Source organism: Pyxicephalus adspersus, chromosome 7 (genome assembly GCF_032062135.1).
Source record: "Pyxicephalus adspersus chromosome 7, UCB_Pads_2.0, whole genome shotgun sequence".
NCBI lineage: Eukaryota > Metazoa > Chordata > Amphibia > Anura > Pyxicephalidae > Pyxicephalus > Pyxicephalus adspersus.
In genome coordinates this window covers 62,473,385-62,492,246 of record NC_092864.1, presented here as the reverse complement: position 1 = coordinate 62,492,246, position 18,862 = coordinate 62,473,385, and the positions used below count along the sequence as shown (strand labels likewise).

General features: G+C 36.0%; 1 protein-coding gene across 5 annotated transcripts in view; it reads left to right on the top strand.

Annotated features, from left to right (window-relative positions):
* Positions 1-8,942: 8,942 nt before the first annotated feature.
* The window catches only part of PARD3B (par-3 family cell polarity regulator beta), a 520,784-nt gene continuing 510,864 nt past the window's right edge, over positions 8,943-18,862 (top strand). For all 5 annotated transcript variants that reach the window (XM_072418720.1, XM_072418718.1, XM_072418717.1 and 2 more), the window contains exon 1: positions 8,943-9,107. The gene's annotated coding sequence lies outside the window, so the exon portion shown is untranslated. The remainder of the gene's footprint in view (positions 9,108-18,862) is intronic.

The window sequence follows — 18,862 nt, the reverse complement described above, 5'->3', positions numbered from 1 at the left end:
TTTACGACTTTAACAATATAGGATTCTAAAGAGCAGCCTGATTGCCTGTGAAGGTTTTCATTTATCGAGCACATTGTAAATTAAGTAGCAGCTAATCACATTCAGCTAGACTTGTTTTTGTAGTATTAAAGATTTTTCACTATCCGTGTAGGAAACGAATCCAGAATTCACAAATGTACAATGCAGAGAGCTCAATCAAATGGAATATGACATGGTAGATGTTGTCCAAGATCAGGAGGTGTAGATTTTGATTAACCACACTGTTCTATTTACATATTCCTAACCTTGCTGCCACTAAATCTGCATAGTTGTTTTTTTTTTTTTACTCTTACCATCCACTGGAACATAAATTGGGCCTTCAACATCAGGCCCAGACTGTAGCAAAAACTTAGATTCTAAACACAGAGCACATCTCAGGAATGCTTTGAAAACTTTTGTCTATCCAGACCGGAATACTGTTAAAACATTACCAAAGCCTAGCAAAAATTTAGGACCATCAAACAAAAGAGACAAGCAGAAAATACAATCTAGTAGAATATAGTCATCCCATGTATAGCTAGAATGTGAGAAAACTACAGAAGGATGTTTAACAAACATTACCCCTTTTTTAAGCACAGGATTGCACTGATCCTGAAGCCTTTTATGTCCAAAAGACCAAAAGACCAAACCCAAGAAAAGTAACTTAATATATGCAGTGTGGTGAGGAAAACATTACCTGTACATAAGGGAGACAAACCAACCTCCATATTCCTGCAATTTACCACACCTTTTTTTTTTTTTTTTTTTACCAACTTTGTTCATATCCTTGTCCAAGAGACTTGGAATAAATGACTGGATTTGTCTGTTTGTATGCATCTAGTAAGGATGATGAAATATGATTACACTGCCACGTTATCTGACTGTAATGAATGAATTGACTTGAGTTTCTCATAACAATAAACTTTGTCACCATGTTTAAATGTATATTCTGATAACACCTTAGTCCTCTGATATTTCATCTAATTAATGTCTTTAAAAACAACACCTTATTTAAACCTTAATACGGTATATTTAGAATAGTATCCTTATATCCCTTTTTGCTGTGAGAATATTTCATCAGCTGTGTTGAAAACACTTTAGAAGGTGTCAGTTACAAGAATAATTGAGTTGTTCTGGCATGCCACTTTTGTATCATTTTGAATTATAATATGCTGCCAATCTGAACAACAAATATATGGTGTCCTGTATTTCTACTGAAAAGTTCCTAACTGGGGATAGTACTTATGAAAGGCTTTAAAGAGAAATCCTAGGTAACAAGCAGGGCGGTGTTTAGGTGTCTTAGTTAGCTTTGCCCCATCTTTTCATCCAACATTTTTTTGTATCCTCATCTGGTTTAGAATACTGTCATAATGAGTTAATACAATTACATGGTATGATCACTCCTACTCAACTAGTTAGTATGCAGGGAAGGACCACCGATAGAAAGTTGGTAAATCTAACTCTGGCAACAAGTAAAGTCAGCCAGTGAATACAGGGCAATCAAAATTATCTAGCTTTCTATCAAAGATTTTAGAAAGATTTAAGCTACGTACACACGGCAGATTTTTATCGCCCGATAATCGGCATCGGCCAAATATCGGGCGAAAATCTGCCGTGTGTACAGTCGGTGTCGTCCATCGTCCGAACGACCGTCCTGCCGGAAGGGGGAGAGCGCGCAGCAGGGTGCCGCTCCGTCGCTCTCCCCCTCCCCTCTCCATAGAGCATGAACGGTGCTGTATGTACAGCACTGTTCATGCATCGTGCAGTCCCTTGTCGTTGGAAAGGATCGTGAAAGATCCTTTCCAACGACAAAAATTGCAAGTGTGTACGCAGCTTAAGTGAGGCCACTACACAAAAAGTAAGAGGATAACCTAATCACAGGACCCATTACAAAGTGTTCCCTGTACAGTCATGCAGAGTTTTGATGAGTTCCTGCATTTTATTAATTACTGTATAATGAGCCTTACTTTGTCCAACTCCCTTGTGGGAGTAGAGTTTCCTCTCCATAATTAGTTGTTAGTATTCCAGATACTTTGTATTCTAGTTGTATTCTACTTGTCTTTAACTCATAAATATAAAGACTGTTGCCACGGACAACTGCATATTACTACATTTTTATAATGGCTACCAATATTGATCATACTCAGACAATCCCGGCTGCCATTGCAGCTCTCTCATAGACCTTTTTCTTCTACCGCTGTATGGCAGCAGCTGTATGTTTACAGGCTCTTGGCCATTATATGTTAGGAGTTGTCTTCTCCTATCTGGTATTAAATAGGGGTTACATTTACGTTTGTGTAATACAAAATACTTACAGTGAAAATTCCCATGCAAGAAGGAGTGAGGAATAATTCTCCTGGAGTTTTTAGGCTTAACATGTTTGGTGGCTTATTATCTGACATCTCATTTTTTATATTTAGAAAAAATAATTTTGTTAATTGTTTTCACTAATAATTAATTTTAGTGTATTTTTCATTCACATAAGGTTTTGTCTTCTAAATGCCATTCTGTGTTTACCACTGAAGAAATAGGACCAACTTGATAAACTTTATTTGTACTATATCTTTTTTTTTTTTCTTTTATTTGAACGCTATCTTTTTTTCCCCAACAACCATCTAGCCTATTATTCTGAGCAATCTGATAAGATAATAGCTCTGACATAAGCATTATTTTTACTGTACTTCTACTTTGATGTTTAAGTGTAGCAAATATTTCTATTACATGAATCACAAAGTTGCATTGATTTTGAGGTCTGTTTAGTGTAATACTCCTCATGCAGTACAGGAGTGTGTGGCTGATTATGCTGAATGGTAATGTAACTGCCTTATGACTATAGTTTTTTTTGGAGAAGATAAAAGGAAACATCTGAATTATTTGCAAGTAGAGCACTGACCAGTGTAACAAACTGCAGTCATGGAGATTAGTTGGTCTGTTTTAGTTACCTAACTGTCTGGCTATTAGTAAACTAAGCATATTCAATTGAGCATATCTACAATAAATCCTTTCATCTTGCAATGCCTGGAAAAATATTCTCAACTGTTCCCAATTATTAATACTGTCACATAAAGAAAGTCATGTTGAGCATGCACAGCTTCAATGCTGCTCCATTTTAGATTTTAGAAGCAGTTAAATTATTTTTTATTGTAGCTAATGAGTTAGGATTTTTAGCAGTCCCGTTGATAGTTGTGTCCAATGACAAGATTGCAATTTGTAAAATCCTCATGTGAGATGCACAATTTTTATTCTTTCACCTCTTTAAGATAGCAACAGTACAAAGTTGATGAAAAAAATATGACATATTAGGAGGGTGGGCATTAGAAAATATAGGAGGCGACAACAACTGGGAACATTAAACTTGTCATGTATTCCACATTATATGCATTGGAAGCTACAGCTATTTTTGTTTCTAGTCGGCACATTTATGTAAAATAGATCCTCTCACGGGTGCTAGAAAAAGGTATAGTTAGAATATGTAACTTGTTGTGATTATGTGAAAATGTAATAAACCAGAGCATTATATTTTTTTTAACTTAAACTGGGAAAAGATCTAAGTAAACGGGGTGGTGATCTTAGAGATCAACTTTATTTCACAATGCTATCTGCCTGTATGCCAAAATATGTTTATGGTATTTGTTATTTCATTATTATTGCAGTTTTCCAGCAGTGCCAGTTTGCTTTGGCAGGCTTCAAGTTTTAGAATTATATGTGAAATGCAGTTTAAATAGTCATTGTAGAAAAAAAAATTAAGTGACTAGATCGCAATAAAATAATTAATAACATAGAATTAAAAAGTAAGAACATCAATTGAATACTTGCTAAATTGTGCTTAAGAGCTTAGCCAAAAGGAACAAAGTTCAAGGAACCATTAAGACCACTTCTTCCAAGCATGAAATATTCTTTGTTTGGGATTAATGGCTCTTTGCTGTGCATATTACCGTTTTTATTTGGTTTGTCAGATTATTGTCTTTAGGAATTAATAAGTAAAAAAGACATAACTTGACAGCATCTTGTTCAATCTGTCTAAAATATTGACATTTTCTAATAATTATCTTAAAGGACTTTTTGTTTTTAAAAATGACTTCTGTTCTGCTAGCTTTAATGTCTATGGTTCATTAAAACACAAGACATTCGAATGGATTTTTTTTTTTTCTTTTTACATAAGGGAAATTAGTTTGTTAGCAGTAATGCATACAATGCACATCAGTCAAGTTTTAAATTGTTTTGATATTAAAATAAGTTATATGTTCTCAAGTAATTGTTATGTATTTTTTTATCACTTATTGTGACCTGTACCATTCGTCCAGCTATCCCATCTAATAATGTAGAAAGTTAAAGGGATTTGTGCTCTTGAAACCCTCAACGATTCCTAAACCTAAAGGCAAGCAGGAAGCCATTCACTTTCAGAAAGCAAATGTTGTGCCTGTACGTTCCCGGAAGGTGAAAAGTTGTGTCCTCGCTAACTGGTGAATAAGAAGGTGCCATGTAGTTGGATGGCTGGTCCCCTCACCCTGGGTTAGAATGCCATCCTTTGCTGTGCCCCCTGAACGTCTTGCCACTTCCAAGAAATTCTTTGAGGGTGGGCCACTGGTTCCCTGTAAGGTCAAAAGCAGACTTGGAAAAACAGTATTCTAAGGGAATTTTAGATCATGAGGTCAAACAGATATTTGAGTTTGAAAATATAGTAATTATTTTGTTTCATATGTTCAAAATATTATTCTACCTTTCATCCTACTTCAGGCGGTGCTGTTATATTTTAGAATCTTAGTTTTGTAATGCATGGAAGCTGTGTGTTGCAAATGTTTGGTCTTTTTAATTAAATAAAGAATAACTTTCCAGTAAATAAAGTTCAAAAGTTGACTACAGCTGAGCATTGATCATTTATATAAGAGAATTCCTGATTTTGAATGTAATGCATTTGTTCCAAGAGGGGAAAGAGTTGGAATAGGCCAAAGAGAGGTCAGAAGTGCACAGGTGATTGGAACCAATGGGTAGGCAGCTGGAATCAAGGAACCTAAGTGTAATTGGCCAACTTGGAGATCACTGATAAGGATTGTGGAAGAAACCTATAGTGATGTCATGTCACTAATGCTATGTACACATATCAGATAATTCCTGTCCAATAATTGCCTCAGTGCTGATATCGGATGTGAATCTGGCATGTGTGTACAGCGCTCTGTGTCTGTCGTCCAGATGACCATCCTGGGGGATCCACGGGCCACAGACAAGGAACAATCCTAATGAACGTCAAGGGGAGAGAGCGCATTGGGGTGTCACTTCGTCATTCTCCCCCTCTTCATAGAGTAGAACGATGCTGTATGTACATCTCTGGTTCATGCATCGTGCAGTCGTCTGTCGTTGGAAAGGATCATAAAAAATCCTTACCGACAATTGTTGCACGTGTGTACTCAGCCGAAGTGTGGCCCAAGAGGGAAGAATTCTCTCTGTGCTGTAATGTTACTGCTATTTAGAGAGAACAACTTTTCTGTATGGTCATCCCCCTTAAAAAAACACAAATTACATCTGCTAAATTCCTGTTACATGATTTTTTTGTGTATAGGTGTTTTCCTTTTTTTTTTATATATTGTGTCACATAAATGTTTTAGGCCATTATACTTATTCTTACAGTACCTAACCTATTTTACTTTGTACATGGTTTGTGCATCCATGCTTTTGAAATGTAATTTAGAGGTTATATGACAGGCACTATTCAATACTAACATCAGTAACAGCCTGCATTACATCTTATTACAGTTATGACTTACAGACACATTTACAAACTCAATATTAATGATATATCATTAATGTTAAATGAAAGGATTTTTAATTTAGTTAGATGAAATGCATAAACCAATAAAGGTAGAAATAAATAGTTGTATGATTGAGTATATAGTAGTGCATTCAGTGCTTTAACTTATGTCCTCTATTAACTATAAAGCACATTTTAATTACAAGTAGTGAAATAATCAGATGAACATTGCCTCCACCTGACATCTATTCTGGAAAAGAACTAATTAGGCTTTTCTCACCTTTTGTTTGATATTGTGTTTCTGCATTAAATGTATGTTAAATCAGCACTAGTTAGCACTGTCACCAAGGATTTGTATCAACACTCGCACATGAATCTGAGAATTTTTTTTTAATGCTAACTAAGATAAGAGGAACATGATCTAATATTGGTTACCTAGATGGTCAGTGTTCCAATCATGTCCGGAGAGACCATAGGTTTAATAGCAATATAGAACAGACACATGTTCTGCTATCTTGAACAGTCCAGGGCAGTACATCTATGAACAGGGAAAATTTAATTGGTAAAAAAAAGACCTTTATTTTTGTTACTATGATGTATACATGTATATACTGTTCTGGACGCATTTTACTAAGGAGTGGATAAAATGGTAACTTATGTATGAAATCTCATTGGTAAACGGAAAATCTGCTGCAGCCCTGCCGAATTACTGTCAAAAACAAACCTTCAACATGCAACCTGATACAATACCGGATACGGGAAAACCTAAAAGATTTTGAAAAAAAAAAGAAAAATCTAACTCTATTCATTACAGTTCCTATCATTTTACATACCACATATATACCTGCTATTATATTCCATGATTTGGAACTTTGCAGGTCATGCTACTGTATTTTTAATTGTGTTTGTAACATTTATAAAGCGATCTTCTCCAATACCATGATCCTTTGTTAATCTAATTGCACGTGGATTTTTATAAGTAACTGTAAACTTGAATGTTAATTATACCATTCCTTGTCTGTTTACCATGCAAATAAAGTAGATCTTAATGGAGTTTGTGGCAAAAAACAAAAAAAATGTACTTTTTAAATTTCATTACAGATACAAGTAGTAAGTGAGATTTCAGCCAAACGTTCTCTTTTTTTAAAAAAAAACCATCAAGTTTTGGAAGCAGGGGAGGATTTAAGCTACAGAAGCACAATATATGTTGCTCAAAGTAATTGTTGGTAGTCATTCCTAGTAACAGTTTAATATTAATGATTACTGCACAAATCGGTCACTTGTCTAATTATTATTAGTAATAACTAGTACTTATATAGCGCTGACATATATCACAGCACTTTACAAAGTCCATAGTCACTTCACTAACTGTCCTTTAAAGGGGCTAACAATCTAAAAACAGTCATATATCATTAAGGTAGTCTACGGGCATTTTCTTTTTGAGGGAAAGCCAATCAACCCAACTGCATGTTTTTTCGGGATGTAGGAGGAAACCAGAGTATGCGGAGGAAACCCACGCAAACACAAGAAGAACATACAAACTTCTTGCAGATAGAGTCCTGGCCGAGATTAGAACTAAGTAATTAGTGCTAACCACTGAGCCACCTTGCTGCCCAATAATAGTAATTATTGTCCTGTTCTATGGGTGTTCTACAGGATGAGCAGGAGTTTCCACATTTTGGGGATTAAAATAGTACCTCTTTGTATTTGGTTGTTTAGTTATCTGACACAATGGACCACTATAATGACACATATACTGACACTTTCTTAAGAAAATCAAGAGTATTTGGCTTTTAAAAGTTAAGCTGAAAAACAGTAAAAATTAAAAAAAAACTGACAGATGTTCCAACAACATAAAACTAACAAGGCTCGTTTTTATAGTTTTGCAGATACTCTACTATAAAATAAACAAACATCTAACAAATGTAAACAAATATATAAAAGTAGAATTTTGACATTGCGTGCAAAATAAAAACATTCCATACACTAGGGTCTGCTTATGTATTTTCATTAACTGCCTTAGCGCTCTAATTTTCTCTGTATTACCATGCAAAAAGCATTACTTTTTTTTGCATGGAAATTTATCTTACAATGTAGGCTATAATTCTTAGACATAACTCACTGAAATATGTCCAATATTTAATAAATTTAATAATAAACTTTAAATAAAAAAACACAAAAATCTGGTAAATAAAAAATGAAACATAGAAGTGAAACATGAAATAAAACTGTACAGTAGCGTATACAATATATAAATTATATGAAGATTTCTTTGTATTGGACTCAATACAGCTATTTTGTATTGAATCCAATACAAAATTATTTGAATTTCCTGACGATCCTCCCGCCCGCACCGACGCATGCACCGATGTCACCGGGAAACCCTAGAGATCATCTCTGCAGTTCGCGGTTAGGGAGATTGGAGGACGTGTCCTCGGGACCTGCAGGACACCGGGGGACGCTGACGGACCAAGGAAAGTGGGTCTTTAAAGTTTGTAGCGACCCCAAATGTGAAGCGGGATTACCGCTTTTTGCAGGTAAAATCCACCCTGAGTCACACTCGGGATTACCGCTAGAGGGGTTAAGACAAAGCCTCAGAACTCTCACAAATTTACATAAGTGTGTCATCCTAAAGGCCATTTCTTATATTGGTCAGGGCCATAAGTAAATACAGTGTAAAATGAAAAGTGGCAGAAGATGTACTTACACACTACATCACCGCTATTTCTTCTCCTCTCTGAATTCAGCCGGTGGAAAGTCTATCAGATGCGACCTTTTGATACCCAAAGTGAAAATAGCAATATATGTCAGGGTACCTTCCCTTTACATTAGAGTTAAAACATAGGAGGAGCAGGACTTTTGTATTATCTTAACCTGTCAATGGGGAAAAAAAGGCATGAAAGTTCCTGTTTTGTGGATAGATGCATTAATATTCAACATTTTTTTGAATTATAAAAAGTTTCAAAGGTAACACTTATTATTTACACCAAATCAAACTGATTGCCTCAAGAATTTGCTTTGTTTGAGTTTGGGCCTAGTTGGGCCTTAAAACTTTCTTCAAGATGTTATTAACAAAAGACCTTGTGAATACCTTTTGCAGTGAAAAATACTACAAATTATTAGGTATTTCAACAAAAGTGCAACGCATGTAATAGCATTTTTCTTTTCTTCCAGTTGATTGCTGTGTTTGATGAACATGATGTGTTTAGTAAAACAGAAGATGGAACCATCATTGCAGATCGCCTCAGCCCTGACTCTTTTGAGGGAGAACTGTCTGCTCAGCACCCCACATATCACCCACTTCGAGGAGAAATTGAGGTTACGCCTTCAGCTCTAAAACTTGGTATGCCATTTTGCTAAAATTATATACATACATACATTCTATATATATATATATAACATCATGACATCAGTATACTGTAAGACATACAAAAACACACACTTAACAACTGCACCACTAACATTCTCCTAAAACACCACTTAATACTTTTCTACACACGTGCAAGACAACTGACAACCCCATCTTCTGTTGTATCGCTTAACCCCCATATTCAGGACCCTACACCATTAAAGCATTGAAATATGGCATGTGGTAAACATATCCCTGCATTTACTTTTCTGGTCTGGCAGCCACAAACCCCTGCTCCTATTCCTCCAAACTCAGTGGGCCTGATTTATTAAAACTCTCCAAGGCTGGAGAGAATAAACTTTCATCAGTGTGCATGAGTGATAAAGCAAACCTGGAATGGAATTCTTAAAAGTAATTTGCTATTTGTTAGCAAGTATTTAGAATCCTGAACCAGATCCATTCTGGGTTTGTTGGCACACCCGGGTTCACTAAAGTGTGTCTTCTCCAGTCTAGGAGAGCTTTAATAAATCAGGTCCAGTGTTTGAAGGGACATCGCTATCAGCATCAGTCAGAAGTGGGAAAGAGTGGGTCTATATCTGCTGAGTCAAGTTATAATACAGTTATGTGTATCATGCAACACCATGCCTATTGGGGAGCAGGTACACAGTGACAAATTTTCAGGAAGATATGCCAGACCCAAGTATAATACAAGGTGAAGTTTGTGATGGCTTTAGGGATGAATGTGTTATGAATGATAACTCCGAACTTGTTGTAAATCACTTGTCATTTTATTCTATGCTTATACTAGCAAAATAGTAGGCTTACTTTCTCTGCCTTGTTATTTTACATTTTGTCTGCATTAGCTGTGAGCGCACTATTTTACAGAACAAGTAAACAGTATGTATGACACTTCAACTCTATCCTAATCCTGAATAATGGCATGTGAGAAAAGAAAATCTGCTACAAGTCATTGTTGCCAGGCATCTCTATTTGTACCTGTTGTCTGCTTCCTAAAACATAAGAATTACCTGACTGCTTTTGTCTGTCAATCCTCCCAGGCAATCCAGTTCCATCAGTGTCATACCTATAATCCCTATACGTGTATTGATATTATTTGTCTTAAAAAAAATTGTGATTTTCTTTGGAAGTATGTTGAATTGTATTGCAGCCATGGGAAGTTAAAATGCCCACACAAATGTGACTTTAGATTTTTCAATGCATGTCAACTATTGGGTATGTAAAAATGTTGGCTCTTTCTCTGTTTACTGCCAGCACAAACACTCTAAACATGAATGTCTAGTTTTATTTAAATGTCCTTGTACAATACACACTCAGATTCAAATTACACTGCAGATCTTCTGTTCTGCACTCATCAGCTGAAATGCAAGCTGTATACTTTAGTAATAATACAATTTCTAGTGTCATATCATATTGTAAAAATGAGCTAGTGGTAATTAGCTCTTTGATTATCTCTATAACATCTCAGCATTTACAATTATAAGAACTAATTAGGTGAGAAATAAATGATGAACTGCAGAATGAATGTCAAGGATAGAAGAAAATAATTTGTAGACACATTACTGGTGCTACAAAATGGTGTGTTCCTATCTTTACATACGAAACAAGATTTTAGGAATTATTACCTGCAAGGGATAAACTACTTAACTTGGTTAAAAAAAATAAAAAAAGCTTCTTTTTTTACTATATAGAGTGGGCAAACTAAATGTATATAGCTGTATTTATCCTGCTGCCTCACAACTCCTTTGGTCAACTAGCAACACTCCACCCTATGGTTAAATGTTTAAATGTGGCATCTCAGTTGACAATGTAAAGTGGACCTTTCATTAAGCATAAGCTCTACTCTTCTGCTCACTTAGTCTCACTTAGAAATCACAGTTTTTTTTATACTGACAACATTAGCAGCATTTGCAAGCTGTTCTCTTCTCCAATGGCAGTGGATAAAGCTAAACGTGCTCCTCCAGCAATTTATTTTCCATAATTCCATTTCCGATACATTATGGGCATATATGACAGGGTATGAAAGAGATTGGTGGGCTGTGCACAGTGCAGATGGGGAGTAAGCACTTGATGATGCCTCTGGTTCATCAGCCCTCAAATGAGATGGGTCCTGGGGACTTACATGGAGATTCTATAACTTGCTCTGAAGGTTGCAGTGTCCACACAAAACGTCTTAGTAGATATTGGCTCAGGAAATCACTGTTTTTCAAGTTTGCATTATTTCATTCCCAATGTAGTATCGTAATAATGCAAACGTGAAAAACCTGGCAGTCTGATCTACATTAACTAGTTGCCTGATCCTTTAGTCAGTAACATGCTTGGTAAGTTCCCAATTCAAGCTCAAGGTAAAACTCCAGGAAAATGTCCTTCCGAAAAGAAACCCTTAGTTGCTTACATAGTAAATAGAGATTCACGGCTTGTTTCAGTTCATAAAAGTAGGCCAGTGCTCCAGCTCTAAGCACATTCACAGTTTTAGGAGGTTTCCAAACTTAGTAGTTACTACTACTCTCTTCTTATGGTTCTTCTTCTGTACACAATATGTAAGGCTAAAATAATTTTATGCATAACTGCAAGGGCAGTTAAGATTGGGCACTATCATTTCTGAACTTAGCAGGTGGTAGAGTCATTCAGATATGACCATAGGGAGAACAATAGGTGTCGGACAACATTTCCCATCATCTCTGCATTGCAGTGAAAGCCACATGTCTACATGAAGAGGCAAATCTTAGACCATTTCTTACCACCTACTTCCTGTTATGTACTGCTGACTTTAATCTGTTCAAAAGAAACTAAAACGCATAGAGGTCAGAAAGCTGCACAGCTACACAATGGGCCCTATTTAATAGAGCTCTTCCAGACTGCAGAAGATAGACTATCATGGATGACCCTGGTTGATCCAGCAAACCTGTAATGGATCTGGTCCAGGATTTAAACATTTACCAACTATTAGCAAATGACTTTTAGGAAATCCATTCAAGTTGTGCTGGTGCATTCAGGTTCTCCTATGAAGATCTATCTTTTCCAGGCCTGAAGAGCTTTTGGGACAATGGGTTTTTGAATCTGTAAAGTTAATTTCCTAAAATACAAATAATTACACAGATCAACAAAAAATTAGTTTTGATAATCATCAGAAACCACTGCAAACTTTTTAATATCAGTTTTTCGAGCAGATTTTAGATCAATTTTTCCCTAACATGTACAGTTCCTGAGTTATGAGTACTATTATAATTAACATTGTACGTGCATGTATTTTGTACTAAAACGTAAGCACCATTGAAGTGAATGTTAATACATCTTCAGTGTGAAGAAAAATAAGGCACACTGGTATAGATCTACTGAACAGTGTCATCCAGGTACCATTGTTTCTTCAGAAATTCTTAGAGTAAGATTTTTTTGTGTACTCTTTGTCTGGATTGTCGCGGTACAGCATCCAGCAGTAGTAAGCTATACTTTCATTCCAGAACCCTTAGTAGCAGTGCTCCATTAACTGAATGTCCTAGTGAAAACGTCACTCACCATACCAAGATTTTCCAGGAAGAATTCTTTAAGTGAGTGCAAGAAATGTATTTTTAATGACATGCCCAGTTTCTGGTATGAATCAAGCAGATTCTGAACTCCTTCCTTGTATGCAGAAGACTTATGGTTGCCCAGGAAATTTTCACACAGCCACTTGAATGCATCCCAAGCTTCTAGCTCAGCTGCTGAGAGAGATTGTTTGAAAACACATCTTGTAAAACAGACTTGATCTGTGGCCCTATAAATATCCCTTCCTTCATTTTTGCAGTGCTTATGTTTGGAAACTTCTCAACAAGGTACTGAAAACCTATGGAGTTTGATTTACCCATGGCCTTTACAAGGTTCTTCATCAAGCCTAACTTGATATGCAGAGGTGGCAGAAATATTTTATGCGGATCAACCAGAGGTAGAAACTTGACACTGCTTGTTCCGGGCTTATAGGTATCTCTTGGTAGCCAATCATGCTTGACATAATTGGTCTCCCGTAGATCAGTTGTCCAACAGACAGGAAACAGCAATATTTTGTGAATCCTCCTTACATTCGCACCAGCAAGCCTTTAGATTCTCACAGATGTTAGTCATGTTGTCATAGGACTCCTTTAGGTTAACAGAATGGGCAATCGGTAAACTTGGTTTGGAATTACCATTATCCAGTGAGACTGCTTTCAAGCTTCTTTTAGAGGAATCAATGAAGATACACCATTCAGATGGAATATGCTCCTGTGACAAACTTTTATAGTGCATTTATATCATGACAGTAGCACAGTGAGCTATCACTAGTGAAGAACGTTGTCAAGTTATGATTTCATTTTCTGTAGTGAGTTACAGTTACACCCTTTGCAAGCAAATGCTTTTTTTAAGCCTTGAAGCAAGAATTTCTACTTTCTCTTTGGAGAGATTTAGATCACGAACGAGATCATTCAGCTCTGCTTGTGTAATGGTCTGTGGTTCTGAATTTTCATTGGCCAAGTAGTCAGGATCAGATGATTTGGGGTTATAACTGGCTGCAACTCCAGCGCATTCCTCATCACCTTCTACAGAAACAAGTCCATCGTGTGGCGATTCTGGAACTGGCAATGAATCATCATGGGGAACAGGTCTAATTGAAGAATCCAGGCTGGGATATACAATTTTGTGCTTAGTTTTACCTGAGAATCCACTTTTATTGACGCTGCAAAAATAGCAGTCGATTAGATGATCTTGGTTCTGTGGTAATTTGGCCACGTTGTGCTTTCGTCGTGAATGAACCACACACGTAACAGAAACTGTCTGGATCAATAAGGCAATTTCTAGGCATGATGACAAATGAAATCAATCGCATTTAGTGTGGTCTCTAACCTGAGATAAAGAAAACTGTTGTTAAATGTTGTAATATGTTAAGGCTATTTATAACGAGTTTCACACAATATATAAATAGCTGCATCACAAAAACTAGACGTGCTAGAGAAAAACTAAACACAGATTTGAAATCTGCATAAATCCGTAAAAATACTGCAAAGACCACATAAAATTATATCTGATGAAAATGACATGTTGACCTGTGTTCTCTACAAAAATCAAAATGATGGGTTTCAGAATTTGCCATTTTAAATTGGGTAAACTCGGTTTAGTTCGGCTTTAAAGTCCTCATCCCCCAAGGTCTGCAGTCAGTAATGCTCTTTAATTCTCAAAGTCGACAAAATGTAAACATGGAACTACACAAAATTAAAAGCTTCTTTAGTGTTGTAGTTTAGTTCTGAATCTACTTTAGGTTAGTGATTCAGGGTTTACAATATTGAATTTTTTATTTGCTTTGTAAACTAAAGAATTGCCATATTTTGTCTTGGGAAATTCTTGTCACCCTTCTTCTGTCATTTCAGTGCCACTGATTTAATGCAGGTTCTTTGTAGCAGCTTTCTGCTGTAGTGCTGTACATTCTAAGAGCAGACTTTCTGATGGTTATTACAGTGGAACATGGCTGTGCAATGTTAGTTGGCACAACTGCTTGTAGTCTGTGTTAGGAGATTGTGTGTCAGGGTGGCTCTGGGAGAGTATGTGAAAGGAGGGTACCAATGGCCATATCACTCGATTATGAGACAAAAACAGAATATTTCACTTTATTACAAGAAGTGCTTTCACAAAGATTGTCAAGGCAGGATCATCAGGTATTCTTTTTATGAGAGCTGTCAGATGATTAAAACTTACTTTTACAACATAAGTATTTTGAAACTTGTACTACCCCACAGGTGGAAAATGATGATACAGTTTGACTTTTTCCTGCAGATTAAAGCTAAAAGTAATTTTCTGATATACAGGAGGAAAATTACCCTCAAATTACTTTTTAAACAAATCAGAAAGAGACAAAAGTTGTTGTTTTTTTGACATGTATAGCTCATCCTGTCCAGTAAATAATAATTGTTGTTATTATTATTATTATTTTTAGACAAATTATATTATTTTGAAACAAAGGCAGATTATATATATAGGCAGCCTTGGTAAACTAGGGGCAATATATTATAATATTGCCCCTAGTTTACCAAGGCTGTCTACCTGTCCATTCAGCTGCTAGAGACTCAGTAAAGAAAAAAATACTTCCAGATGTAAGGCACAGGTGTATACTTCCCTTATAATTCATTGCTGTGTGTGTGAGCACCAGTCAGAGAATTATTTAATGGTGCCCTAAAGCAAGTCCTGATTTTCAAATGATTTGTACTTGCAATACATGTTCTAGGAGATCGGAGAAGTAGAAGAGATAGGAGAGGATTTTACATTAAAGATACATTTTTTAAACTGTCCAAAATCACTTTTTCTTCACCGCATCACTTTAACTTTACTTGCTCTTACTTGTCTGTAAATGTTAGTAAGACTTTAACACACGTCAACATTGGCCCTTTTCTATTTTGCCTCAGTTTTTTTTAACACAAAGTTAGTCTGCTAACTAAATTATAATCTTTTATTATTTTTTATATATTATAAAACACATAAGATAATAAAAAGCCATCTTTTTTTATCCAGCCACACGTGCATATATGGTCTTGTCTACTTCTACTTTCTAACGCTGTAGGGCAGACGGCAATATGATTACAATAGCTAATTGCCCAGATAAGAAGGTCAGAAGGGCTCATGGGTAGATTTTCTATATCTGTGCCAAACTTAGACAATAGGGGGCTGCAGGAAATTAATCTGGATGAAAATCCTTTGACTGTAATGTGACAGTTTTAATAACTATAAATGATCTCTGGACCTGCACTAATATTTTAGGAAACAAATACCTGTACAGATGCCTGGTATTAGGAAAAAAAAATTAGCAAACCGGACATTTAGTTGGTCATAATTGACTGGTTGCATGGTTTGCTCAAATTAGAAGAATACACACAGGTTTACCAATTTTGTTTCTTTAGATGTAAATTGAACATAAAGCTGCAATGTGTGTAATATTTTGCAAAACAAGTATCTTCATGATGGCAGTTGAAGTGATCAGCAAGGCAGAATTGTGTGTAAAGTTCCTGCCCAAGATTTTTAGTGTGTTCTAAAAATCACAAAAAAGTCCTAACAAATGAAGTATCTGAAATTTTATATAAGATACTCATTCTGTTTCAATATATTTTTATTGGTTTTTCAAGTTAAACAAACAAAGAACATTTGAACTAGAGTACATAGATTGTATGAATACAATGCTCAAGAGTACATAGTACTGAAAACAATACAAAATCATTAGATACTCATTCAAATAACATTAGCTACTCATTGTATTGTTTGTGTCTGCCGATTAACGTCATCTTTGCTAGTTACTTTTTGAACAATGTGCTTATTGCTAAGGAGCAAGTTGACTATCAAAAAAATAAATTAGCATTACACATTACCACAGGTTTAATCAAATACTGCAGACTTCTGGTATATTACAGAATTTTACCACTAACTACTAGATTAAACCTTATCTGCTGGGAGATAACTCCCCCCCTCAGGTATCTGACTCCTCTTTCCTGGAGTACAGGGTTGCATAGTACCCCCTACCCATTCCCAAAAAAGGGTTAAATCAGTCCTAGAAAATAAATTACATAACACTATGAAAATAGAACAGTAAAGGATGTTTTCCCCTAACTAATATATTTACCTTTTGAATAGAACAGTGATGTCCAAATAGAAGACCCCACTACAACCTTCCCAGAGCTGGCTGTCTCCACTAAATACAGTTACAGGAGCTCTGCCCACCTGCCAGCTGGATTGGCTGAACACAGGTGAAAAGTGCAGGTGCTCTTCCCGCCTAAGCAAAGCTCTCATTGTGTTCACCCAAAAAAGGAAGGTTGCAGCCCGGGACATGTTCCAAAACGGCTTGCGCAAACCAGAAGTCCTAATAAAAATCATTATAAAATTATAAGAGCATAAAAAAAAAGCCAACTGCTTTTTAGACTTTGTCTAATTTTTCTGAAAATTACATAGATCTAAGTGTCTGCTCTTGATGTGTGATATAGCTGCTTTTGCATAGTTATTACAGTAATTCCATATTTCTCCTACTCAGCAGTTGTTTACATTGTTTTCTTCTTACAAAAATTATTTTGAGTCCTTTTGGAACCCTAGATGTTCAGCATCTGACAGTTTCTTGTTTTATAATAATTTCTGTACAAATGAATTATTAATATGGTATTATTAGCATATAACTCTATTTGAGGTCTTTCCACAATGTTTTTTCTTTCTTATGTTTGAATGTGGTCAACAGATGTATCAGTTTGGCCCACCACCAAACTATTAGACGCTCATATCCGTGAAGATTCTATATTTAGCAGTTCCATCAGTTCACTAAAATGCGATATATATATATATATATATATATATATATATATATATATATATATATATATATGAGATTTAATTGTTAGGCTTTTTAGGCTTTTATTTAAAGTTATTTGAATTTAAAAATTTAAACCCATTTGGTAGCACTTTCTTGTACAGTGAAGTCTCAGTTGGTATTGCTAACATTTGAAGGTGTTAAACATATGTACGGAAGGTATCCTGTGGTAACTGGCACCAAGACGTTAACAGCAGATCCATTTAATCATGCTATCTTTCCTGGCCTGTCTTTTTCCTTATAGTAAATGTTTCTGCTATATCTTTTCCAAGCAAATGACCCACATGCACCCAACCATCCACATGATCTAAAAGAAAAGTTATTAGTAGGTACTACCATAAACTGGCAGCACTGTTCAAGAGCCCACATTTTGGAAATGCATTGAACTAGTCATCTAGCTATTGCAATTTTTTTCAGGGATATTAGATGTTTAGGTAAAAGTATGTTTAGGTGAAGTATGTAGTTTTATGCACAACACAGCTTTTCTTGGGACATGATGGTGGTTAGGCAAAAAAAAGTGGTAGATCATACACCTATCTGGGAATTATCCCATCCACCAACTGATTAGTGTGACTTCATGTAATTTAATTTACTTTCAAGCGTCATGACCTTAAATGATGATATGGTTGGAGGGGCAGCGCAAAAAAATCCCACCAGAATATGCCAGGTGGTACCAGGGGATATACAGCAATCAAAGCATATTTGTGACACTGATAGATTCAATTTATGGCATTTATTTGGTAATTAAATGGATTATGGGGGGGAAAGGTCACTATTACTGATACCTGTAAGCTGCTTTCTCTTATTAAAGTGTAGCATTCTTTCTGCATTAGCAGGTCTTTTTATGGTCATGTAACATTTTTTTATGCACTTGTTCTCTCATACACTAATTATCATTTGTTACAGCAAGTAGGGTATAGGGGCTGGTCAAGAAATAAATATGGGGGCTGCCTGGTGCTATCTTAAGCATTCTCCCAATTTCACACAAATAGGCCTATCTTCTCTAGTCTTTAACCACCTGGGCGGTTACCCCGAGCCTGGTTCGGGGTAAGAAAACTTGCTGAAAGCGTTTACCCCGAACCAGGTAGGGGTAGCTAAAAATAGAAACAAGCGTTACAGTGCAATCTGATTGTCATACAACATTGTATGACAATTGGATTACAACTGAAAAAAACACTTACCTTGTCCCCGCAGTTCTTCTGGAGACATCCGTCCTCTTCTGTCTTCTCCCAGCATTTGCAGAGACGATCTCCGGGGTTTCCCAGTGACGTTGGTGCATGCGTCGGTGTGGTCGGGAGCCGGGTGGGAAATTTTGTCATTTTGAGTCCAATACAAAGAAATCTTTATAATAAATATATATATATATATATATATATATATATATATATAT